Source organism: Xenopus laevis, chromosome 9_10S (assembly GCF_017654675.1).
Source record: "Xenopus laevis strain J_2021 chromosome 9_10S, Xenopus_laevis_v10.1, whole genome shotgun sequence".
Lineage (NCBI taxonomy): Eukaryota > Metazoa > Chordata > Amphibia > Anura > Pipidae > Xenopus > Xenopus laevis.
In genome coordinates this window covers 69,550,672-69,575,160 of record NC_054388.1, presented here as the reverse complement: position 1 = coordinate 69,575,160, position 24,489 = coordinate 69,550,672, and the positions used below count along the sequence as shown (strand labels likewise).

Genomic DNA, 24,489 nt, shown 5'->3' with positions numbered 1-24,489 from the left:
CGTAAACAACATGTTGCTCTCCAACCCCTTGTATGTTGCTCCCAGTGGCCTCAAAGCAAATGCTTATTTTTGAATTCCAGGCTTGGAGGCAAGTTTTGGCTGCATAAAAACCAGGTGTACTGCCAAACAGAGCCTCAATGTAGTTTGATAATCCACATAGGGGCTACTTAATGGCCAATCACAGCCCATTTTTCATGCTAGTGAAAAAAAATTCCAACCATAGTTAGGAACATTTTTCATGTTAGTGTGGCTCCCCAACTCCTTTTACTTCTAAATGTTGCTCACAAGTTCAAAAGGTTGGGGTTTCCTTATATAGACAAATTATAAAATGGTTCAAAGTGTGGAATGCAAACAACAGGATGAAAAGGCCATGTGCAATGCAGCCAATCATCCTTTTCTGTGCTCAGCACTGTTTGATACTAAAGAGGTACAAACAATGAAAACCCTGATTTACAGCACAAACTGACTATTTGTTTGCCCATGCCTTACCTGGAGCATCAGGCACACATTTATGAAAAATATATAAAAAAAATAACTTGCATATATGCCAACTGCTAAATTAATTACTAATTTTCTTGAATCGAATTGTGCTTATATACTGTTTATCTTGAATGGGTTAGTTATTCAAGATTGAGGTTTTCCAGATTGCACTCTGGAACAAGTGTTTTATTATGTAAATTCGGAAATAATATACTGGATATTGTGTACATTAAACAGTTGACAAATCAAATAATCCATAAACCCTGGCAATATCCACTTTGCTCAAATGTTAACACAGTACTGATTAGGCCTCTTAAAATTCAGCACCTGCTGCTCTGAGTTATATATTATTATAGGCCCCTCCTTAAAGCTTTAAAAACTACTGGGCCCGGCACAGTTGCCCCCCCCCCGTATGGTATGTATTGATGTTTTAGTAACTGCCTGCTATGGATGTCGGTATGGATGTTTTAATAAATGACAAATAAAAACAAAATTTCATGTTAAATTCAAAACAAATATTATACAACTTTTAGTATCTGGGTGACAGGTTCCCTTTAAAATTGTAGAAACAGAATGCAGTATTTGGTCATCAATTCTTTTGCTGATGATCAGTAATCACCCAAAAGTAAATACATTTTATCCTTAGATCATTCCCTGATTTTTATGTAATAGCTGTTGTCTGTTAGAGCAAAATATCATTGTTCCCCAGGGCCATGATTCGCTGTAGTATTATCACGATAATACAGGAGCAATTTGTCCCTTGTGTAGCAACTGCTTAAGAAGCTTACTTCACAATCTGTAGGTAGGGTGTCCGTTTTCAGGAAATACATGCTATTATTAGACTGTTGTGACGAGTGGTGCACAAAGATATTTTGACTTTACTGAGTTTTATCAGAATAGAACCGGCAAGACTGCAATGGATCACTCATAGATATAGAGCTGAATACTCACTACTGCATATCGCAGAGCAACATAATAAACTATAAAGAACACTACCCAGCAGAAAACCATGTATCTATAATTTGGAAATGTTCTAGGTCTATTCAGAATATAGACAGAGCATGCATTATTGATGCACTTGGTACACAATGTTTTTCAGCAACGAGCTCCTAGAAGCATCAATATGGCATTGTTGCTCTGAATTTTAATACCCCCATTTAGAAGGGCATTTTTTTTTTAACAGAGTACAACCATGTGTTTACTTGCCCTTAAATTCTTAAATAATGCAGTGCACACCAATACCTAATTGTTAATTTGAATAAAGACTTATTAGTCACAATCACTGTCGCCTCTACTTGACCTTACAGTAGGCCAGCAATTATATTAAAAAATATAATTAAGGAAGGTGACTGAAATCTATTAACAGCTCACCAGCTGGCAGATTAAATATTTATTTTGCGGTGAACATAGTTATTTTTTACTTTGAAAATTAGGTCTATTATTCTAATTACCAGGTTAGGTTTCCATGATGTTCCCAATAAATAAACGCACATAATAGCAGTGCAGTCTAAGACCTCTATTTCACATGGCTTCATTAACATTATACTTACATACAAAATGGTCTTTTATGTTTATTCTTTTTTAGAAGCTGACATTGTAGGTAGATTGTACTGAAAGTTATATAAATAATCCTATTTACATTGAAATATATATGCCATTTGCAGGGATAATTCAGGTCTCAGCACCACCCTGAGGTAGCCAGGTTGCTGCTGCCCTCCATGCTTTGTTTTTTGTGCTGGAGTGGGTTGAGGGGAGCCGTATCGCTAGTGCACTAGAAGAGACAAAATTCTGGCTCTGTACTGCCCTCTGGTAACTTGTGAGGTGATGCCACCTAAGATGAGTTTCACAACTTGCTTCATGGCAGTAGTGCCTTGCCCATGTGGGTCTCTCTTCTGTTCTGTTATATGATACATCAAAAATTCATTAAAAATTAAACATAGTCCAGTTTTATTTAGCATGACAAAGTTTTGTATGATCTTCAGTATGTGCATGTTGGCAAGACGATCTTGACTCACATACAATGGATACAGTGGATGATGGTTGGTTCGTAGAATGAGTAGTTTTGAAAAATGTAAAATTTTGGACATATCATAGTGAAGATGAGAAAGTGAAGAAGAATCTCAGCTCTTCTTGGCACCCTGCTGTTACAGAACAAATGGAAGACCTATCCTACAGTATAAGCCTTTGAGATACCATGCCAGTGTATTACCACTTCTTGTATTACTGTCACGGCGGCCTATCGGCTCCCAGCGGGAGTAGTCCAGAGCGCAAGGGATTAACGTCCGAGTTCATAGTACAGTTTGGGATCATGCAGAATCATAGTCCAGGCAATGTTTATATGTTCAAATTTTACGTTATGTTTCCTGTAGACATCTTCTGTGTCTCTAAACATCATTAAGTCAACCAAGATATGGAATTTGCCTATGGCCCTAGAAAAAAAACCTACATAACTCTGGGGGTACTTTTTTTGGATCTTACCCAACAACAGTACAGAGAAGCACCTGTCTAGGCATTCTGCCGAATATGTTCTATGTGTCAGAAAGAGAATACTGTGATTAAAACAGAAAATTATTTGTGCTTTTACCCCAAGCTGTTAACTCTAAGGAGGTTCTACATAAAACTAAAAAAGAGTCATTCCACAACAGCTGTCACCCAAAGCTCTGGCTGAAAACAAGAATCTTGCCTGCCCCTTACCTAGCTTGAACATGGTGAAGAAGCAATTTGCCATTGCAAACAACCCTGAAGATGAATTGCTCTTCTTTTAGATGATGTGTTTATGTACATGGTGCATATTCAATAAATCTCCAGATTAAGGGGGTTATTTATCAAGATGCAAAAATCCTACACACTTTACTGTATTTATAAATAAATTTGGTGCGGGAAAAGACCAGATAAAATTGTAAACAAATCCGAACCGTACAATTTATTCGGATTTGATTGCCCGAAAACCACTAACTCTTTGGATTATTGTTAAAGGGACATCTGCCATTGACTTCTACATGACCTTGGTAGGTTTGAGATGTAATACTTTTTTAGTTGGTCTTTTAACACCATCCGGGTTTACTAAATCACAAAAAAGTTTTTGTATACAGACAGTATACTACAGATTACATTGCAATACTTCATACAATTGACTTTTGGCTTGCTTTAATTTATCATCCAGAATCTTTGGTAGCAGACTAAGTTTAAACTATAATTCCCCTTAGAATTACAAATCTTCATATGGATTAAGCAGCAACTTTAATTACACACTGGACATTTACAACAAAACATATAAAATGTGAAATTGAACACTTTTCTTGAAGCTTTGTTAAATATTTAGGTTAGTATGTATTTAGATAACTATTCCTAGAGCCCTGAATACAGGTTTCTCTATAGCCCAATAAAGGGAGGTGTTTCTTGCAAAAGAGCAGCTGCTTCCCCACAGCCAGTGCCCATAATTCATTTGATAAATCTCTCAGCAATTTCTATTCTATCCAAGCCTGAGTGAGTCATTATAAAAGAATAATAAACGGTGACACAAGCACAGTCATATTTCACACCCACCAAACAGGCTATTTAGAAAGAGAAATGAAATTCAGGCCCAGGCAAAAGGAAAAAAAATAAATATCAGTATTAAGGTAACTTATACAGCAACAGTACTTGCAATATCATTATATAAATCACAGGAGTCATGAATATCATATAAAACATACTCTGGGGATGTCATCATATAATCATATATAACCTGAGCTAAGTGATGTAATTTGTGTCTGTGTGTCACATGACAAGACCCACAAGTCCAAGACCTGCCTTTCAGCCTTTATATAGTCATGAAACGACTACGACTTGCAATATCCTAATACTTTACAACAGGGATACGTCTAAGTTTTCCCTAAAACAAATGTTTTTCTGCTTGAAGATTTGCATTATCTTCACTTGATCCTCTTTGTTTCTTCCAAAAAACAACTAGTCCATTAGTATGGCCATTTCTAAACTCTCTGATCCATTTCCCATGGTATAGACAGCTAGACGGCTTGCAGTGTGGTCTGACATTCACAATGCCAGTATGAACAGATACAGTATTTCTGCCACTGGGCAAGTCAAGCAGATGAGAAGGGGAGCAGGCACCTACTGGAAATAGCCTTGCCACATCCATGCAGGTAGACTTCTAAAGCTACTGATTTTTGAAGGTTCTTACGAGCATTCATTTACAGTCTACAGTTGTTGATAAAACCGAGTAAACTGGCTGGGGCGTAAGCCTAGGTGGAGGCTTTTCTGGTCGAAACCTCGATTCAAATTTGATTCAAGTTTTCTGGGCAAGAGTTTTTAAAAATTCACATTATTCCGATAAATACCCCCCTTAGAGCTGAATTCTTCTTGTAACTGGACTTCAACTTTCTTCACCACCAGCTGCTTAGTCTGTGTGCTTACATGAAATATACATTATTAAAATTATATATTAACCTTCAATTTTAAGATACATGTTCAATAGTGAAATAACATTTATTTTTTTTCATAACCTTAATCTTTTTTTAAAAAAAATATTTTTATTTGTACATTTATCTAATATGATACACAGCAGTACACTTTACATGGAAATTACCGATAATTATAAACTGTCCATGTGTTTATTAGACTTAAATCTAATGGGAGATAATCCCAATACCTGGTTACAGAAACGTAATGTTATATCTGTACTTCAGATAACACATCTTAAATTCAGGCTTGATACATCTATCCTATTGACATTCTGAGATATACAGAACTGTGAATGATATTTGCATGTTATAAATGAAATGTGCAATAAGTTTCCTGTTTAATATCATTGATACCTTAACAGTTTACATAACTTGAGAAACAAAAAAAAAAATAAACTTTTCTATAATAATCACTTGGAGACTAATGCACTATATTCACTGTCACTTAAGCATTATTGGGTCTGGAGTAAACTGATATTGCCTCATTCAATTGGTATGAGTTATGTAGGGTGAGTACCATTGAATCTATAATCAATGTCTGCCACGTTTTTTTGACTGGATCCTGTCTGTAGCTAACCCCGTTAATCTCTCATTAATATAGTCAATCTCTCATCCAGTCAATTTTGTTTTTAAACATAATGTCGTTTATGCTAGGGGACTAGGGGCTACAGTTTGTCTAGCCGCTAGAAATATCTGGTTCAATAACTTACATTTTATTTTAAGGACATCCTAAGGTGGCAGTCCCATTAAGGCTTCATAAGGATTTTTCTTTAGATTTAGCTGTAGAACTGAAAAAATCTAATCATAAACTGTTCCCCAAAACCTAATCACCTTAGGACATGACCAGTATACATGTCCCATAGACACATGCCCCATAGAGCCAGGAATCATACATCCCCGATGTATGGTTTTTGGTGGATTGGTATATCTTTGCTACTCTTACAGGTGTTAAATACCATCGCATAAGAACCTTGTAACCAGTTTCTATTAGGATCGTGTTGACTGAGCTATGTTTCAGGTTAGACCAAGCTTTAAACCATTCTTCTTTCGTTAGGGCACAGCTCTTTCTCCCATAAATGAGGTCAGTAGCAGTCTTGGGTGATATCATGTTACGATATAAAAGTGAAATCGGATTTTGGGGGTTTCATAACCTTAGTCTTAATAATCCTATACTGTAGTCAATACATGCTTTAATATTTGCAATGGTAATCTACCAAGTTGCAGCTAAATTTATTATCAATGTTCATTATTTCAGTTTTGCCACCAATTGACAGTCTTATATTCAACTGTCATTAGCAGTTCTCCTTTCGTTCAAAATGATTATGGTTTTATCTTTGGTCACATATTGCTCTAATTACAGGACTTTACATCTGTCCTACTCTCGTTTTTTTTCCGTTACCACGTATTTGCACAACTCCACTTCAATTCAAAATTCTGTTTTTATGTCCAAATATTTTAGAAGTCATCTACAAGGTCTTGCTACATTATTTACTGAATAATTTTACCAGTAATTAGGGTTCTGCAAACATGGACACTTGCACAGATTCACTATTTATAGGCTTTTGGCAATTCACTCTATTGTTAAAATCATATATATGTTGATGGGGTACAGAAGTAATGCTAAACATAGACCAGAGCATTTTAGCCAATGTGGACAATTAAGCCCATCTTTAACACACCCCTGTTTAGGAAATGTTTAACCCATGTCTGTCTTGCTTTAGCATATGCAGTAGCTGGTGTCTGGTGCAAACTAGGATGACGCTGACAGTGCTCTTCCTTCAGGTGCTAGAGCAACAAATCTCTCCCCAAGTCCAACTCAAAAATGTAGAGGGTAATGGGAAATATGTAATTATTATTAGATTAAGGCCATCTAGAGGTGAGTCTGCACCAATTATGAATGCTCTGGACCCAACAAGGAAACAACTGGGTATCAGTAGTAGCACCATAACATGATTCACATTACCCAAAAACTACCAATCAGTATACCCAGTTATTTCAGGAGAACACTTCAAATCTGTCAAATACATAACAGCAATAAAGGAAAATATGTGGAAAAATAGGTCTTAAATGTGACAGAATGAAGGAAATAAGCTGCAAAGTGAATAAGTATCTAGCTATTCCTAGCAGAAAGTACAGTGCGGAACGACAATTTAATCCACTCTATAAATATTCAGTTTTATGCAAAAATGGATTTTCACATAAGTAACTTGGGATGGCGGCCACAGGAATTCACTTTATTCTACCAGCTTCCTCTCCAGTGGGCCTCCTGAAACCAAACTTAGAATGAGAATGTTTTTCCCATTAGAGAACCAGATATAAGAAAATTATAATAAGCATGTTTTTTTTCATCACATCCTGGATACAGAAAATGGATATGTCAAGAACTCATCAGATTTATTAGACTTACTTACAAATGCTAAAATACATATTGTTTGCACAGTGAGCATGCTATTAACATTAAGAGCTTACCTTCAGAACACTATTGCATACTGGCATTTAAAGGAACAGTAACACTAAAAAATGAAAGCGTTTTGAAGGAAAGACAATATAATATAGTGGTGCCCTGCACTATGAAAAACTGTATGTTTGTTTCAGAAACACAACTATAGTTCATATAAACAAGCTGCTGTGTAGCCATGGAGGCAGCCATTCAAGCAAAGGACACAGAGTAAATAACATAAGTGTTATAGAACCCCATTGATTCTACAGAGTTATCTGTTATCTGCTGTGTATCATGTGCCTTTTCTCCTTTTTCAGCTTTGAATAACTGCCCCCATGGCTACACTGCAGCTTGTTTATATAAACAACAGCAGAGTTTCTGAAGAAACACATACATTTTAACAGTGCAGCTCAACAATACATTATATTTATAATTAGTTTAGGACACTTCCACTTTTTGGTGTTACTGTTCCTTTAATACAGGGATCCCCAACCTTTTTTACACGTGAGCCACATTCAAATGTAAAAAGAGTTGGGGAGCAACACAAGCATAAAAACTCCCTGGGTTTGCCAAACAAGGGCTGTAATTGGTTATTTGGTAGCCTCTATGTGGACTGGCAGCCTACAGGAGGCTCTACTTGACACTATACTTAGTATTTATGTGATTAAAACTTGTCTCCAAGCCTGGAATTCAAGAATAATCACCTGCTTTGAGGCCACTGAGAGCAACATCCAAGGGGTTGGAGAGCAACATGTTGCTCACAAGCTACTGGTTGGGGATCACTGCTTTAATACAACGTATAGTAACAAGTTTTGTTTTTTTTTTCATAACAGCGACCTATTTGGCATACACTTGTATCACGATAGCCAGTAGATCAGAGCATTTTGCTGTTGATGGAGTGTATTTTGAGGTTCACAAAGAAGAGCTCTAGGACCAACGTTTGCAATGGTGATTTTAAACCGTAGGTTGACATTTATTGGGATGTTTTTCTATAGGCTGCCTATTATAACAAGCTGTACTTAATTTGTTCTTTTCTCTTTAGGTCACTTTTCATGAAAATGAATACACAGCAAAGGAACCATGTGAAACCAGGGGTCAAACACATCAGCTACAGATACAATAAATATGAAGACCTAGTATGCAGGTTAGGAAGCACGGGAAATGTTTTTCTTCAATGAATTAACAGTGACCGATGGGTAGTTAGATGTTAGTGGTTGTTTATATCTAGGATAGAACATCTGATTTATTAATATGAACTAGTCGACCAGGCAAATCCCAATGCTAATGTTACTGTACAGTCTCTATAATCGCTTTAAGGTACTTGACCTGCATCAGCTGGAGCAACAAATGTCCAGTGAACAGTTTCTTTTTGTTTTTGCTTGAGATTCCATAAATTCATTTCTTTTGCACGGGTAAATGAAAAAATAAAATCTATTTCCACAGGTTATATGCGATTATGCTCTTCAGCCTGAAAATTAAAATAAATCAAAACATTAGGTGCTAATGGCTCATTCAATTGTAAATGGCTTCTACTTCGGGGTGACTAATCTCCGTGAACTGCCTCCCCTGACTTCCCATTGGCTAAAATGTTACTCAGCGCGATTAGTTTTCCGAAAAGAAGAGGCAGAAATATATGCAATTAAAGGACAAATAGAGCCCAAGTGACTTTTTAACTATTTCCATTTAAAAGCAGTGGTAAGTTGCATTACTGACTTTCAGGCATAGATGAAGTTACTTGGGCACAGAACTGTTTTACCTAACTCAGTACAAAAGCTAACAATGATAGCTTGCCATTGAAACACAAATAAAAGCTCATCCAAGCTGGATGTGACCTTTATTTCTGGTGATTTCTTGCTTTAGACAAATCAGGTTTTAAGTTTAGACTGGCCTAGTAGAACACCAGGAAAACTCCCGGAGAGGCCAGAGATAAGTGGGCCTTCCTGTTTCTCTTACCCAATGCATGTACCATGATTATCTCCCGATCCTGCAGGAAAGGCAGGAGGGAATATGGTGGAAAGGTGAAGAATGAGAGAGGAGATAATGAAGCAGAAAAAGGCAAGAGGAAAAATGAACAGAAAGGGATGAGAATATAAAATAAATAACATGAGGAGAGCATGGAACCTCAATATAATCACTACATGGCACAGATCTTTCAGCATTGTTACTCTGTGTTTGGGATTAGAAAGGAAGTATTTATGTCAGATGTGTCCCTGAAGGGATGGGTGCTATCTGTGGGTATTTCTTTTCCTGTGATTGGCACTCTGGCAGATTTTAACTGGTGATATTCCCAGTCACAGATCTCCACCAGAAAACTTGTGACATGACATGGTGGTTTTCAACTCAGTGGCACTATTCTGTGTTTTATGGCCTGGTGCAAGGGATTAGGGTTGTATTGAGGAGTGTGAGTGGTGTGGTTTGGGAGGGGAACCTCCCCCCATGATGTATCAGTTATGTTCTCTTTTGTAGCTCAGTGGGCAAGGAAAAGAATGCTCTAGCCCCCCCCCCCCCCAGTTAACTTCCATGTACAGGTGATTCCCATTTTAAGTGAAAGGAGGGGTGATTTGTTTATTTATTAAATACCTACCATTTTCCCCTGGACAGTGCTCTTTTTCAAAATAAATTGGGGTTTTCTATCACCAGGGATCCCTTGTGTCTTTAGATAAACACTTAGATTGTACATTTTGCAACTTTACAATACTTTACAATACATGGAAACCCTAAGAAAGAAGGATATGACTGCAGCAAGGCATTATAATTGATAGCTCCACATGACGGTGGTTTAGTTCACTGGAATAGTGCCTAGCATATTGGCACACACCAGAGTAAATTAAAAATGTAACATCTGCAGAAAAAAATATTTCCAAATCTGTGCCCAGCATGCTCAGTGAGTTCTAGTTGCAATGGTTTTTGATGCAATGTCACCAGTAGTTGCCAAGTCAAGAGTTTGCAATGGTAAAATTTGCTGATATGCTAAAGAACTTTGTCTTTAGAAAATCTATTATCTTATCTGCAAATGTTTCCTGCGGCACTTCATTTTGCACATGCAATTTCCTGAAGCGTGCCATTCAGCTTTTATCTCCCAGAATTAATTTAACACCACAACTTGTATTTTTTCCTTTTCAATGTAATTTAAACCCCGTCCGGCAAAATGGGAGTTCCTTGTTACAAGAACCAATTCTTTTAAAATGCAATTTAGCAAGCATCCGCTTTTAAAAGTGCATAACGTTTTCTACTTGTGTGCTGTAAAGCAAGATTTGTACTGGGTTTTACAGAAGGGAGACATAAACACAAACAAGCGCACAGACATGTTTCCCGGCTCAGCTGATAAGTAATGTAGTCATAACTGATTATTTACTATCTAGTGAGGAACAGTCGTTTATGATTGCCAAGGTTCAAATGCAAGAGCCTAACAGGTGCAAAAACAAACCCGTAGCTTGCTTCCAGACTCCTGGTTAGACTTTATATCCACAGTGCATAAAATGTTAGTTAACAGTATGTTATGTATCTTTGTGGTGGGGATAGTAATGATGTGCCACATTTTTGGTGTGCGCTGTTATTAACACCATTAGCATCCTCTTACTGGGCACAAGTCGGTTACATCAAAGGGAGCAACCGGCAAGTGGATTCTTGGCATTCCCACAGGTGTAGATTGGCAGTTATTCCAGGCTCTGGTAATGTCCATATGCCCAACTGCATACAATTCAACAGCACAGGCAAGACAGGTGAGAGCATACCTCCCAACATATTGGAAACAGAAAGAGGGACAAAAGGATTTGGAGCGCAGAGCAAGGTGAATTTTTTTGAACACAGATCCTCCTTTACCTCTAGAACAAGCCAGGAAAGGATTGCTGGAGCTGCAATGCCAATCAACCAAAAAAACATATTTTTTTTAAAACTCTAAATCATAGTCGATATCAGTAATAAAACAACTGTTAACTCACTGACGGGTAAAATGCTTCAGTGCAACAAGATGTTGTCAATACAAGATGCACTTGAGGCATTGGATTTTTCTTCTGGAAATGACTTCTAGAGCAATAAGAGTCTATTACACAATGACAGTAATTGAGCACTTACCAATGCTAAAAAGGTATGCAAAAAAAAACCTGTAAGTAGAGAAAAATACACATTTTCATGCACAAACAATACCGAATTTATTTTCAACTACTTCATCATGGCTTCATCATGTGCAGACTTTCCCTTGGCTAACAGACCTGCATTGAACTGCCTAATTGGTATCTTAGGGATGTCGCAAAAATGAAGTATCTGGGTGCAGTATGGGGCTGTAAATGTCCAGAGCATTCCATTTAAATAATGAAACTAATGACCTTCCCAATGAAGCAGCAGGCCTATAAAATAAATCAATAAATATTTCAAGGTCAATATCTATATGCTATTAGCCCCTGAAGGCATGAAAGAAAAGAATAAACGTTTTACTATTGCTAACTTATTTCGATATAAAATATTTATTTTTCACTTTTATGTTTCACTATTCTTCCAAAACTGGACCATATTCAATTAAGTGAGAAAAAGGTTTACTGTATCAAGTGACTGCAATTTGAAATGCAATTCAATTCAGAAACACTTATCTCACTTTTTATCACGTGAGCACTTTATTGAAGTCTATGGGAAAAAACTGGAACTGAATTTTGAGAAAAAATTTTGTCCTCGAATTGAATCACACCCATTAAAAGTTAACTTTTTCATACTGAAGTGAATCTCGCATAATATCTAGAATATCTACAACAACACATACGTTTTTACCCCAAATCTCACTCTAAGTAGCCTTTAAGCTGGCCACTTTAAGTATCTATGAAACCAAACAGTCATTCTACCACAACTGCAGTCTTCAGACTGCGCACCACCCCCTGCCACTGCTCCAGCCTTCTCAGGGGGAAGAAACTCAATAGTTTGGCAGCTTCTTCCCTAAAGTGTAGGAAAAAGAAAATGTTGTTGGTGAGTCCCCCAGAGTGACCAAATCATTTTCTGCAGTGATGCATGAGTAAATAGGCAGGCCAATAGAAAAGTCCTTTGGCATTGACTGCTGACAAATGTAAAGCTCATTTTAACAGGCTACATAGCAACTAACTTGTGTGCAGACTTGTACCCCTATAGACACTAAAGTAATTTTACACTTGGGGTGTCAAAAGTTAGGCACCCCAAGTGATCGCATTTAATTACCTGAAACCCCGGCGTTATTCCAGCGAGCACCACTGATGGATTGTCTTCCTGCTTCTTCTTTCTTCTTGCCTCTGTGCATGCATAATACAGCATAAAGTCGAACTTTAACAAAAAGCTGGCTATTTCATTCTACTGCGCATGCGTCTGCCCCAGGAAATTTGAAGAAAGAAGAAGCAGGAAGATGATCGCTCCGTGTAACACGCTGGAATAACCCTGGGCCGGTGCAGTTTTCTGCTGATAGGTGCACTGACCCGGGGTGTCAGGTAAGTAAATGCTATCACTTCGGGGTGCCTAACTTTTGGCACCCCCAAGTAAAAATTACTTTCCTTCTCCTTTAAATGACATTAGATACAGTATACATTCTGTAAACAAAACCAATTAAAGAAAAAGGCAGGCATGGATATGATCTCCCCAATACCCAAGACCAATGTGTAATATTTATGAAAGTCTTAAATTTCAAAGTAAAGATCATCCCTAGTTGCCTCTAATAGTGCCTAGCAAGCCTCAGCTCTTGTTGTATTGTGCCAGAGTGAAACTGCATTTATTATTTATTATCTGTTTTATCTTTTTCTAAATGTTTTCACTAACTGTGATACAGAGAATTCATCAATAGTAGACAGCTTGATCAGCAGCTTTATGCAACAACCAAACATGTAACGTTTGTGTCTTTGAATACTGATAGACTTTATGTTGGATGTTCAAAGGGACACTGACCCAATGCAAAGCCAGATTAAAATTAATTGCAATGGAAAATATAACTTCAGTTATTTACAATTCTTTACATGAAAAGTTCATTTGTTCCTAAAGGGTGCAACAAAGGCATAATAACTATGCTCCTCAAAGTCTGCAACAGAGAGGTATGAAAGGTAAGATTCTTGTTCAGTTGCAGAAAATTTGCCAAATAAATGTTTTGCCTTTACCTTAATTAATGTACCAGAAATGAGCCCTGAGACTTGAGCTTTAAGGCAGAATAATGCTTAGATACAACATTATGTACGGTATGTGAAAAGTCACTTTGTAACAGTATATATATATATATATATATATATATATATATATATATATATATATATATATATATATATACTATATAATTTGTATATACTGTTAAAGAATTCAATATTAGACAGAAGCTGACATACAGTATGATGCTGACCAAGTATCCATTCTCAAGCTTACAGGCTGTGATATACCATATAATGCAAACCAAATATACATCATTAGGAAGACACTGGGGTGTATACAGTATGCTACTGACAAAGTATGCTATATTAGCCTGAAATCAGGATATACAGTATGATGCTGCCAGGTATTCATTATCCGGAACCGGTTCATCTAATTTAATTTCTTTCCAAGCATTTACATAGGCCTACACATTTCTGTAGTGATTTAAAGAGAGTATACACTGTTTCCATCTGTCCCTGTCCCAGTGGAGCTTACATTCTCCCTGTTACAGTAAGTCTCCCTGTTAATAGTAAGCCTATGATTAAGGGAATTTGTTCCCGAAACGCGTAAGGCCATGTATCTCTGCAGCATCTTGCAATAAATCTGCAGTTTTTTTACCGGAGTGCTTGGGTATTATATGTTGGCAGTGGGGACGATGTGGACTGAGCACCCAGAAAAATAGGGAGCAACCAATGGGGTGGTGAGTTTGGAAGCGGTATAAATTGCTTTTTGCTTATTACATTCTCCCTGTTGTCACACACACTAGGGACTGTATGTTTTTGGTGGGTGGAAACTGGAGTACCCAGAGGAAACGGGGGGGAATATATAAACTCCTTGTAGATAGTGCACTAGCTGGAATGGAACTGAGGACCCCACTGCTGCAAGGCAGAAGTGCTACTGTCTGAGATATGCTGACCAAGTATCCATCAATAGGTTAACAAGGCATATACAGTATAACTCTGAATGTTAGATTAACAATATATCACAGCAAGCTTTTGAAGAGGTCCCTACATGTATGTGCATCATAGTGTCCCTACACAAAATGCTGTATTTTGACAGCTGCAGACCTCTCCCCCATGGGTCTGTGAGGAACATGATACTTACACTAATGGCAATTTGAAAAAATCCTTATTTGGGAATTTGCCTATACAGGTATGGGCTTCATTATATGGAAACTTGTCACCCAGAAAACTCTAGAACACAGGATTGCCATCTCCCAGAGTCCATTATTGTTATTTCGTATAATGATAAAACAGTGCTTTGTAATTGATGGTATCTAAACTAGCATAAATCCATATTAATGACAATACAATTCTATCAAGATGTTTTTCGTTTTAAATGTTTTTTGTTGCTTTAATGTATAATGATCCAAATGAATGAAAGATCCAAAGCACTGCGCACAATAGCTCCCATGCTTGTATACATAAGTGTAGCCTGCCACATTGTCCTTAGTTTTAGCATTCCTCCTTACAACAAACAACACATCAAGCAATCAGCTGAGTAATACACTTATTATTCTCTGTTTAAATGTCTCAACCAAGCCAAGTAATGTGGCAGTTATGACTGACCTTTATAAATGCCAATATACAGACACGCAATGCGTGGAGCACACAGTTATGTCTGCCTTCATTATAATCTATTTTAAGAGGGCATAAAGCAATATCTCACTTACCTACTACTGTGCCAGTTGTTAGCTGACACTGGTGTGCCCCACAGGTGTGTCCCTCACCCCATTGCACCCTAGGCAGCCACCTCATAGTTTAAAAAAAAAAAGGAAAAGAACTCCTCAGAAATGGTAAATCAGGCCAACCTCAGATGCTCATCCATCCTATATATTGTACGGAAAGATAATAAATATTACAATCATGATAATAGTTTCCTTTACCTACTGTACCTATTCCTCCTTTAACAAATCCCATAATGTGAAGGAGCCCTATAGCACTAGACCAGTGATCCCCAACCAGTAGCTCTTGAGCAACATGTTGCTCTCCAACACCTTGGATGTTGCTCCCAGTGGTCTCAAAGCAGGTGCTTATTTTTGAATTCCTGGCTTGGAGGCAAGTGTTGGCTGCATAAAACCCAGGTGCACTGCCAAACAGAGCCTCAATGTAGGTTGACAGTCCACATAGGGGCTACTAAATGGCCAATCACAGCCCTTATTTGGTACCCCAAGAACATTTCTCATGCTAGTGTTGCTCCCCAACTCCTTTTACTTCTGAACGTTGCTCACGGGTTCTAAAGGTTGGGGATTCCTGCACTAGACCTTACTCACAACACAGGATGCCTGAGCCAGTAGTAAAAACACTTCAGCAATACATTTAGGATTACTTGCACTACTCTGCTTGAGAGATTGTGAGTAATTTCCATACAGCTTAAATGGCTGATTTTTTTACAGTTTGTTAGAATTATTGCAGAAATAGGGTGTGCGTAGTTTCTTACTAATTTCAATCGGTATGGTACAACTAGCAGGTCTGAACACAATGATGAATACCAATTTTAAGCGGTTTATATTCAGAAATGTGATATATTGAGGAAACCATATGAGCCTCAGTAACTTTAAAGGTAGTCCCTCCTGTAAAACTAGAGTATATGGTGCTGTACGACAAATGGAAGAGGAAGTTAGTATGGGAACACCCAGCACCAATTCATTGTTTTGTATTGTCCTTGAATAATTTAATGCTGCTTAGCATAATTCTGAGGAAGAGTTAAAATAATAAAACATCAACAGATGTGGGCACTCCTTCCTACTACCAAAGCCTCATTATTACAGAACAAAAACAAACTCCATTTCTTTAAGGGTATATGACAACACATACAGGTTTAAATACTGCAGGTCTAAGTCAATTCATTGCATAGAGACTAGATAATCTAGAAAACTTTCTCTGGCAAAGCAAGGCATTTAGGAAAATCAAATCAGGAAACAAATTGAGGTGGATCCTAGAAGGACCTGATAGAAAAGTAATAATGATCAAACTTTATGATATGGCTACATGTACAAATGTGTCAAATCCAGACTTTTATAGTTCAAGCCTCTGTAACCATTTGGTCAGGTGCCACTCTAGATCATAACAAGGTAACAGATTCAATATTACATTTATGTAGCAGATCCAGGGGTATCCAAGCATTATCCACTGGTAAAGAGAAAGAAAGAAAAATTCTATATCCACAGTGCAGACTGCAACTGACATTAAAAGCAACCCCTTGTCACTGCATACATGGGCCTTAAATGCACTCCTGAGCATTGCAAACCACATGAGAACATAAAATCAGAAGGGGATGTGGACATTAAGGAGAAAAAATCAAACATCATTAAACACTTAGTAACAAGTAAAAAAAGACTAGTGTGTGCAGATGTCTGTGGGGGGGGTACAGACATATCACTGGAGCTTGAATAGATTAGACCAATTTAAGGCACAGCTACAGAAATTTATAAGAAGATTTAATGTGAGATGTCAGACTAAAGCAGCCAATCTAATCTCATGGAGAAAACCTCATACAAATATGGTCTTTGCCAAATCCCTTTTCTAGTGTATACAAAATACCATAATTTTGGTCGGTGAATCGCAGGTATTATAACATTTCTGTTAGTGCTAAACTAGAAGTACGCCCCACAGATGGTCCACTAGGATGTGAGCCATGGCTGCCAAACCAACCAGTAGATAGCCAACCAAACACCTCCATCAAGATATCAGGAGGAAGAGTATGCATGGAACTTTTTGTAGAGTTTTCCTGGGCTAAGGGTTTAGCCAACTCACATCTTATGCATCGCACAATTCTGCTTTGATCACTTTGTTGTTTTTTAATACATTCAGTTAGATGTGGTTTATTTAATTCATTATGTACTCTAATATGCTCTTTGTTCTACAGTGTGTAGGACTGTACTGTATTGATTGTTTGGATTTGAATGTCACATTTCTTTTTGAAAGGTTGTCTGCATTGTCAGAGCTAAAATGGGTGGCCACAAGGACAGTTTTTTACTAGCCAATGTGGTAAATATGATACTTGATAGCATAGATGTGGTGGTGTTTGTACAACAAATCATGGCATCTTATTGCTAACATAATATATTTTGATTGTTTTATTAAAAGCTATGGCCTTAGGCTTGGGTGAATTTGACCTGTTCGTTTCGGCGAAACGGGTCAAATTTGGCGTCTATAATCGACGCCATTCAAGTCTATGTGCGTAATTTCCACAGCGAAACAAAGTGAAAAAATTCGCCCATCCCTAACTCTGCAAATCATTCTGTATTTGTCAAGACCATGTCTTGTCACATTATGTAGAGTACCAGGAACAGAAAACAACCCTTAAAGGAACAGTAACACCAAAAAATGTAACTGTACTAAACTATTATAATCTACTGTTGTGCTGCACTGTTACAACTGGTGTGGTTGCTTCAGAAACTTTGCTGTGGTTTATATAAACAAGCTGTTGTTGTAGCCATGGGGGCAGCCATTCAAAGCGAGAAAAAAGGAGAAAAGGCACAGGATACACAGCAGATAACATACGCTTTGCAGCATACAATGGGATTCTTGAGAACAGTGCAGGGCAACACTATATTATATTGTCATTCCTTAAAAACACTTTGATTTTCTTATGTTACTCTTCCTTTAAGCAGGCCAAATAGTCACGCAGCCTAAAGGTTACCAAACAAAAGGGGCTGCATTAGACATGTTGGTAAATGATAACATACCTCATATGTGTCTGATGGTGTGTTTCACAAGAACCCATAATAACAGAATAAAATGCTTTCTCCTTTTAAGCCTTTAACTAGAGCAACAAGTGAACATAACATTAGAATTTACACAAGACCTTTCTTAACAACCGGTATAGAGGTTGTTATGGTTTTTTTAGTGTCAAGGAGAAATCTGCTCAGAACACACATTTAGTTCACTATCACAGCTGTCGTTGGTGTTGGTGGGACCCTTGCTGATGTATACTATTTATAACCAAAACTGTATTCCATGATACTCCTGTTTTAGCTTTTCATGTCCCATTACAGACAACCTTGATTCTGAGTGTGGCAGTTCATCAATCTCTTAAAGAGTCGCAGATACAAGACAATAATGTTCAAAACATATAAGAAGTTGGACAACTGTGCTATACAATTTTACAGTTATGAGGCACTGAACATCAAAATACAGAATTAAAGGGGTTGTTCACCTTCCAACACTTTTTTCAGTTCAGTTGGTTTCAGATAGTTCACCAGAAATAAAGACTTTTTCCAATAACTTTCTATTTTCTATGTGTGACCGTTCTTCTAATATTGAAGTGTAAAGTGTAATTTTTCACCTTCTAAAGCAGCTCTGGGAGGGGGGTCTCCGACCCTGTAAACTATTCTAAATTGATACATTTAAGCTGGCCACAGACGCAAAGATCAGATTGTTCGAATCAATGTACAATCGGACTTTCCCATCTCCCGACCTGCCACTAACCATTAGGCAGGCCTGGCAGTCGCGGCGCCTGTTTAGCGTGCGCATGCGCGAATTTGCGCTCGCGTGCACATGCTCAAATTTGTGCTCGCGTGTGCATGCACGCATTTGCGATATAGTGCGCATGCGTGAATTGAAGTTCGCGCTCATGCGCAGAAGCGCAAAAAGCGAGAAGAAATGCAGAGAGTCGGGCAGAGAAGGGAACCGGACTTGGGGTAGGCGATAGAGGAGGTACGTGCCTGGTGCCCTCCCAGCTTTGCACCCTAGGCACGCGCCTACTCTGCCTACACCTAGTTCCGGCACTGCCATTCAGATCAAAGTCTTACCATTCCGACCAAATAAAGTAGTTAAAGTACAGATCAGCTGATGTTCTGCCCCTGACAGCAATCGTATGATAGACAAAGCTAGTGACAGTCTCCCACTGAAAATCGTACGATGGGCAATACACGAAGAGATATTACCCGCAGCCGACAGAAATTTTCTAACCTGTCTGATCGACTAAACGACCGATCTCCGCCGGTCGAAAAATGTCGGGACTCTCCACACACGTTCCGAAAATCGTACAAATCCTCGATTCGTACAATGAGATCTTTGCGTTGATGGCCTGCTTAAGTTGATTCATTTCTTTTCTTTGTCCCTGCTGAACAGAATCCATGAGTTTCATTAAAGGCAGCTGTTACATTGAATTGATACAATAGTTGCTAATATTCCCCAGATACTGCTGAGAAATGTATGAACTAATTGTATCAAATAAATTTAACAAATTAGCACCTGAATTACTGAGCTGCCAGATTGAAACAACAGATACAGGGACATTAAACTCACTCAGCATGGTCTGACACTAGTCAGGAAATTTAGTAAATACAAATATACATTAACAGTCACTGAAATGTTTCATTAAATGCAGTTTACCAAATGGTTGGAGAGTTTATTATAATAGCCTATGGTATAGCTTTAACATAATTCTGGCTACTGTGCTGTCTAAAATCGCTTTTTCTTGCTTCAGCAAAAACATAAATTTATTAGTGAAGTTCAATTACACAACAGCTGCCCAAAGGCCACATGCTGATGTTCTCCATCCTCTATTATCTAAGGGAACTACTGCAGTAAGAACAGCAGGTTTCATTTTCACATTCACTTAAAGGGATACTGTCATGGGAAAAAAAAAAATTTTCAAAATGAATCAGTCAATAGTGCTGCTCCAGCAGAATTCTGCACTGAAATCCATTTCTCAAAAGAGCAAACAGATTTTTTTATATTCAATTTTGAAATCTGACATGGGGCTAGACATATTGTCAATTTCCCAGCTGCCCCAAGTCATGTGACTTGTGCTCTGATAAACTTCAATCACTCTTTACTGCTGTACTGCAAGTTGGAGTGATATCACCCCCTCCCTCCCCCCCCCAGCAGCCAAACAACAGAACAATGGGAAGGTAACCAAATAACAGCTCCCTAACACAAAATAACAGCTGCCTGGTAGATCTAAGAACAACACTCAATAGTAAAAACCCGTGTCCCACTGAGACACATTCAGTTACATTGAGAAGGAAAAACAGCAGCCTGCCAGAAAGCATTTCTCTCCTAAAGTGCAGACACAAGTCACATGACCAGGGGCAGCTGGGAAATTGACAAAATGTCTAGCCCCATGTCAGATTTCAAAATTGAATATAAAAAAATCTGTTTGCTCTTTTGGGAAATGGATTTCAGGGCAGAATTCTGCTGGAGCAGCACTATTAACTGATTCATTTTGGAAAAAACTGCACAACATTTTTGTCCTGTGTTTCAAGCAGGTGGTACAATATATATCAAAGGAGCACACATAATGTGGCATGTGAAACAGCTCACCCTGAAGTGCTTATCCATATCTCTGAACAACTGAAACGAAAAGATGTAGACACTACAAAAACTCATGCTGACTTCATATTTGTATTTTTCTTATTAAATGCAAGCAGACAGAGCTACATTGTGCACAGTAACCAATCTCCTGATTAGTCTTGGAAGTCATAATTCCTTCCTTGGGGCCAGTACTGGTTGGCATGTAAATAGACACTTGTATGTGCCAAAATCCTGCCCAATCATATGCCTCATCCTTTGAAGATTTAGTCAAAATAGCCAGACATTTTTGGCTCTGACCCAGAGTTTAAAAGGATAATTTTCATTCTTGATTTTTTTTAATTATTTGCATTTTTTTAGTACAGCTATCAGGCTTGGAAATTCAAATGCTAACTGGTTGCTATAGGGTTAATTACCCTAGCAACTGGACAACAGGGCCTTAATGAAAAAATCATTATAGAAAAATAAAAACAATAAATGTAAAGGCTCGCAACTAATCTATTTTGTTTGGTTGCTGTGATTGCTTGGGCATTTTCAGTTACAGGCCAGAAAGAGGCAAAATATGAAAGCTAATAATCTGCAAACCATAAAAAAGTTGAAATGTTGTTCAGAACGGGTGTTTCTATGTATATAACCCTTTTGCTACCTGTTTAAGAATCTAAAGCTTTTGTGATTAGAAAGGGTGTTTAAATGGTCACACAATGATACAGAGGAAAAATCAGTGAGGGAACTTTAACAAGAACCTTTTACATTCACAAGCATTTTCTAACCAACACACCCCCTTACTTGCGTACAGCTCATTTGTGTATATATAAACAGCAAGTGCTTCTTCTTGCATAACCACTCATAATAAATAGGATACATGCAAGGCCCTACCATTAAGTCAGCATTACATCAGCCTAAATATGTCCCTCAATTTAACAATTTACTTGCAGATGAGAATAGAAGACTATGACATCATCTGTACAGCTCTGCCAATGTACCTTATAAATGGCATTTCCTATGGTTTCACTTAATGCCAGTATTGTCCTTCAGCAGGGACGAGGCATCTTACACAGCACTGGCACTAAGCATGCACACTCACATTAGGTAGTCAAAGTATGCACTACCCCAGCTGTAATAGAACTCTAACTCCCACTCTAACTCCCAGCAATCCTTTAGATTGCTTCCAGCATTCTGAGAGTTGTCAGAGGCCTGCAGGCTTTACAGCTCTGATCTAAAGAACTGCCCTAAGCAGTCCACAATGAACTGGCCTGCTGAATACTGAAATAAATTGGACATAATAATAATGCTGTATTTTTCTTTCTAAAAACTGCAACTGGTTCTGGTATGACATGGAACTGGGAGGGCTGCAGGACAGTGATAAAATTAGCACTTATCAGATACACTGCTCTTTAGTCCCAGTTCAGTGCATAGGACTAGTATGGTGTTCTACAGGGCATATGCCACTAGGCTACCCCTTTTACAATGACTGACAAAACAGTAAGAGCAAATTCACTAACACGTGGAGTTGCGCTAGTGCAGGCTTTGCCGCACTTCGCCAGGCTCCGCTTATTCACTAAAATCCGAAGTTGTTCTCAGGGAGGTGAAAGGTAGCGAAGTTGTGCTAGCGTTAATTCGTCAAGCAAATCAAAGTTACGCTAGCGATGCCTGATTTGCATATGGCGCCAAGTTAAAGTACAATGGACTAGTAGCACTAGAGTAGGTCCACTTCGTTAGCAAATTTACGCCAGCGCCCATTAGTAAATCGACAAAGTAACAAAATTATGTTAGCCGCTCTGTGCTTTAGTGAATTTGCCCCTAAGAGTCCGGGGATTTGATGGGGAAAGATTGAGTAACAGTGCTACTAGTCCACACTGGCCCTAGATAATAATAAGCAAAGCACATCCCCTACTATGCTATCTGCCAGCTGCTATTAATGTATAGGTGTCCGATTTGCTGCTCTCATTAGACCAGTTCCTTGAGGGAAGGTTAAAAAAAAGTGTATCTCTCTGTAGAATTCTCAGTCACTGTGTTTCACAGGCAGTTGCCCTACGTCCCTAACTAGAGGCATGTGCATTGTGCTGGTGCTGTGTGGAAAGACAGACATTCACACAGACACACACAAGTGTAAAGTTAGAAGGAGACAAGGTTCCATTGCTGCTACTAAGTGACTGAATGTGGAAGCCATAACCCCCTGCAATGTGCTTGTGTGTGTGTGTGTGTGTGTATTGCAAGGCAACACTGTTGGCTAATTGCAGTGAGTGGAATTGCAGCAAACAGCCGGCTTGTCATAGATACACAGTGACAATTGCACTTAGCAGTGACAGCAATGCAGCAGTGAGCCAGGGAATGAGAGCAGCAGCCAATGGCACCTGCACTAGAGACTCACATGAGAGGGACAAGGATCACGTCTGTCTGTAACATCTCCAGCAGCAGCAGCAGCGGCAGCACATCCAGGGATTCTCCGGGCTCTCCTCCTACCAGTCCTTCCCCAGTCTCCTACGCTGCTCCTCTCCGCAGTTCTAGCCGGGGTTACCGGGTGCCCCTCCCTGCAGTGAGAGGCAAGTGTAATCCTACAGGGACAGGCGGTTGCACAGAAGAGACGGAGCCTGGATTCTGCGCGGAGTGGGCTGGATTAAACCAGCATGGGAACGTCCTAGGGCTACAGACTGGTTAATGCCGCTGTTCAGCGGGGGAATGGGAATCATGCGGGACGTCCGTGCTATTATCACTCTGTGTGCGGCTTGTGCCTAGTATTATCCCTATTAATTAGCGCCACATTCTCTATGCTGCTGCCACAGGAACACCACTCTGTGCCGGGGAATCCTGTCAGAACTGCACTTGTGTCAGCTGTGCGTGTGGGGACGTTGCCTTTTCCACCTTATCATTATATCATGTGGCACATTGTGATGGAACAAACCAAATTGCTAAATATATAGTGAATAAAGTAACCCCTCTTGTAAACTATAAGGATATTATAAGTCATTGATCCATTCGGCTGAGTGCCTTTATACAGGTCATGGAACTCTGAGGTTACTCATATTTTCCAACAAGGGGTACTTTATTTATTATAATACAGTTTTAATGAGTCATGTGACAAAAATGACATCATTACTCACCGTTTATAACTGATGACATCACTGTCCTTCATATAGTGAATAAAGTACTCCCTCTTGTAAATTATAAGGATACCTAAGGTGGCAGCTTTAGGAAGGGGTTTAGCATTTATGGGAATGCTGTATCCAAAAAATTATAGTGGGCTCCTTGCCCTGCTGCAACAAAAAAAACTGCTCGTCAAAATTGTTGCACGTAAAATTTATTTGAACTCCCATTGACGTTAATGCATTTGGACAAAAGAGCCACGCGTATAAAAATTGTTGCGCATCAAAATAATTTTGACGCCTGTTGACTACAGTGCATTTCGTGAATTTTTCGCTGTTTCGCGAATTCCTCTGTGAATCGTAACAGGACAGATTCGCTCATCACTAGTAACCGTGTCATTCACTTTAAAGTATTGTCCGCATGATCTCATTTAGTAATACAGATGGGAAGCTTTCACCTACACAGCCCTTCCAGGTAAAAAGCAGATCGGTGGCGACCCTAGCATGTGCACACACAAACTTGTGGGGGGAGTGGGTATGGGGACAGTTTGGCCTAGGGGTGAACAATTTAGAAATCCAGTGATGATTTTATACATTTTAATGAAGTGGGTAACTTGTCAGTTACTGACACCAGGTGACAA

General features: G+C 38.7%; 1 protein-coding gene across 3 annotated transcripts in view; it reads right to left on the bottom strand.

Moving 5' to 3' along the window:
- Window positions 1–23,701, bottom strand: part of osbpl6.S (oxysterol binding protein like 6 S homeolog) — a 98,403-nt gene extending 74,702 nt beyond the window's left edge. For 2 of the 3 annotated variants that reach the window (XM_018238894.2, XM_041579227.1), the window contains exon 1: window positions 23,137–23,701. The gene's annotated coding sequence lies outside the window, so the exon portion shown is untranslated. The remainder of the gene's footprint in view (window positions 1–23,136) is intronic. The other variant, XM_041579228.1, reaches the window with a different exon arrangement.
- Window positions 23,702–24,489: the final 788 nt, after the last annotated feature.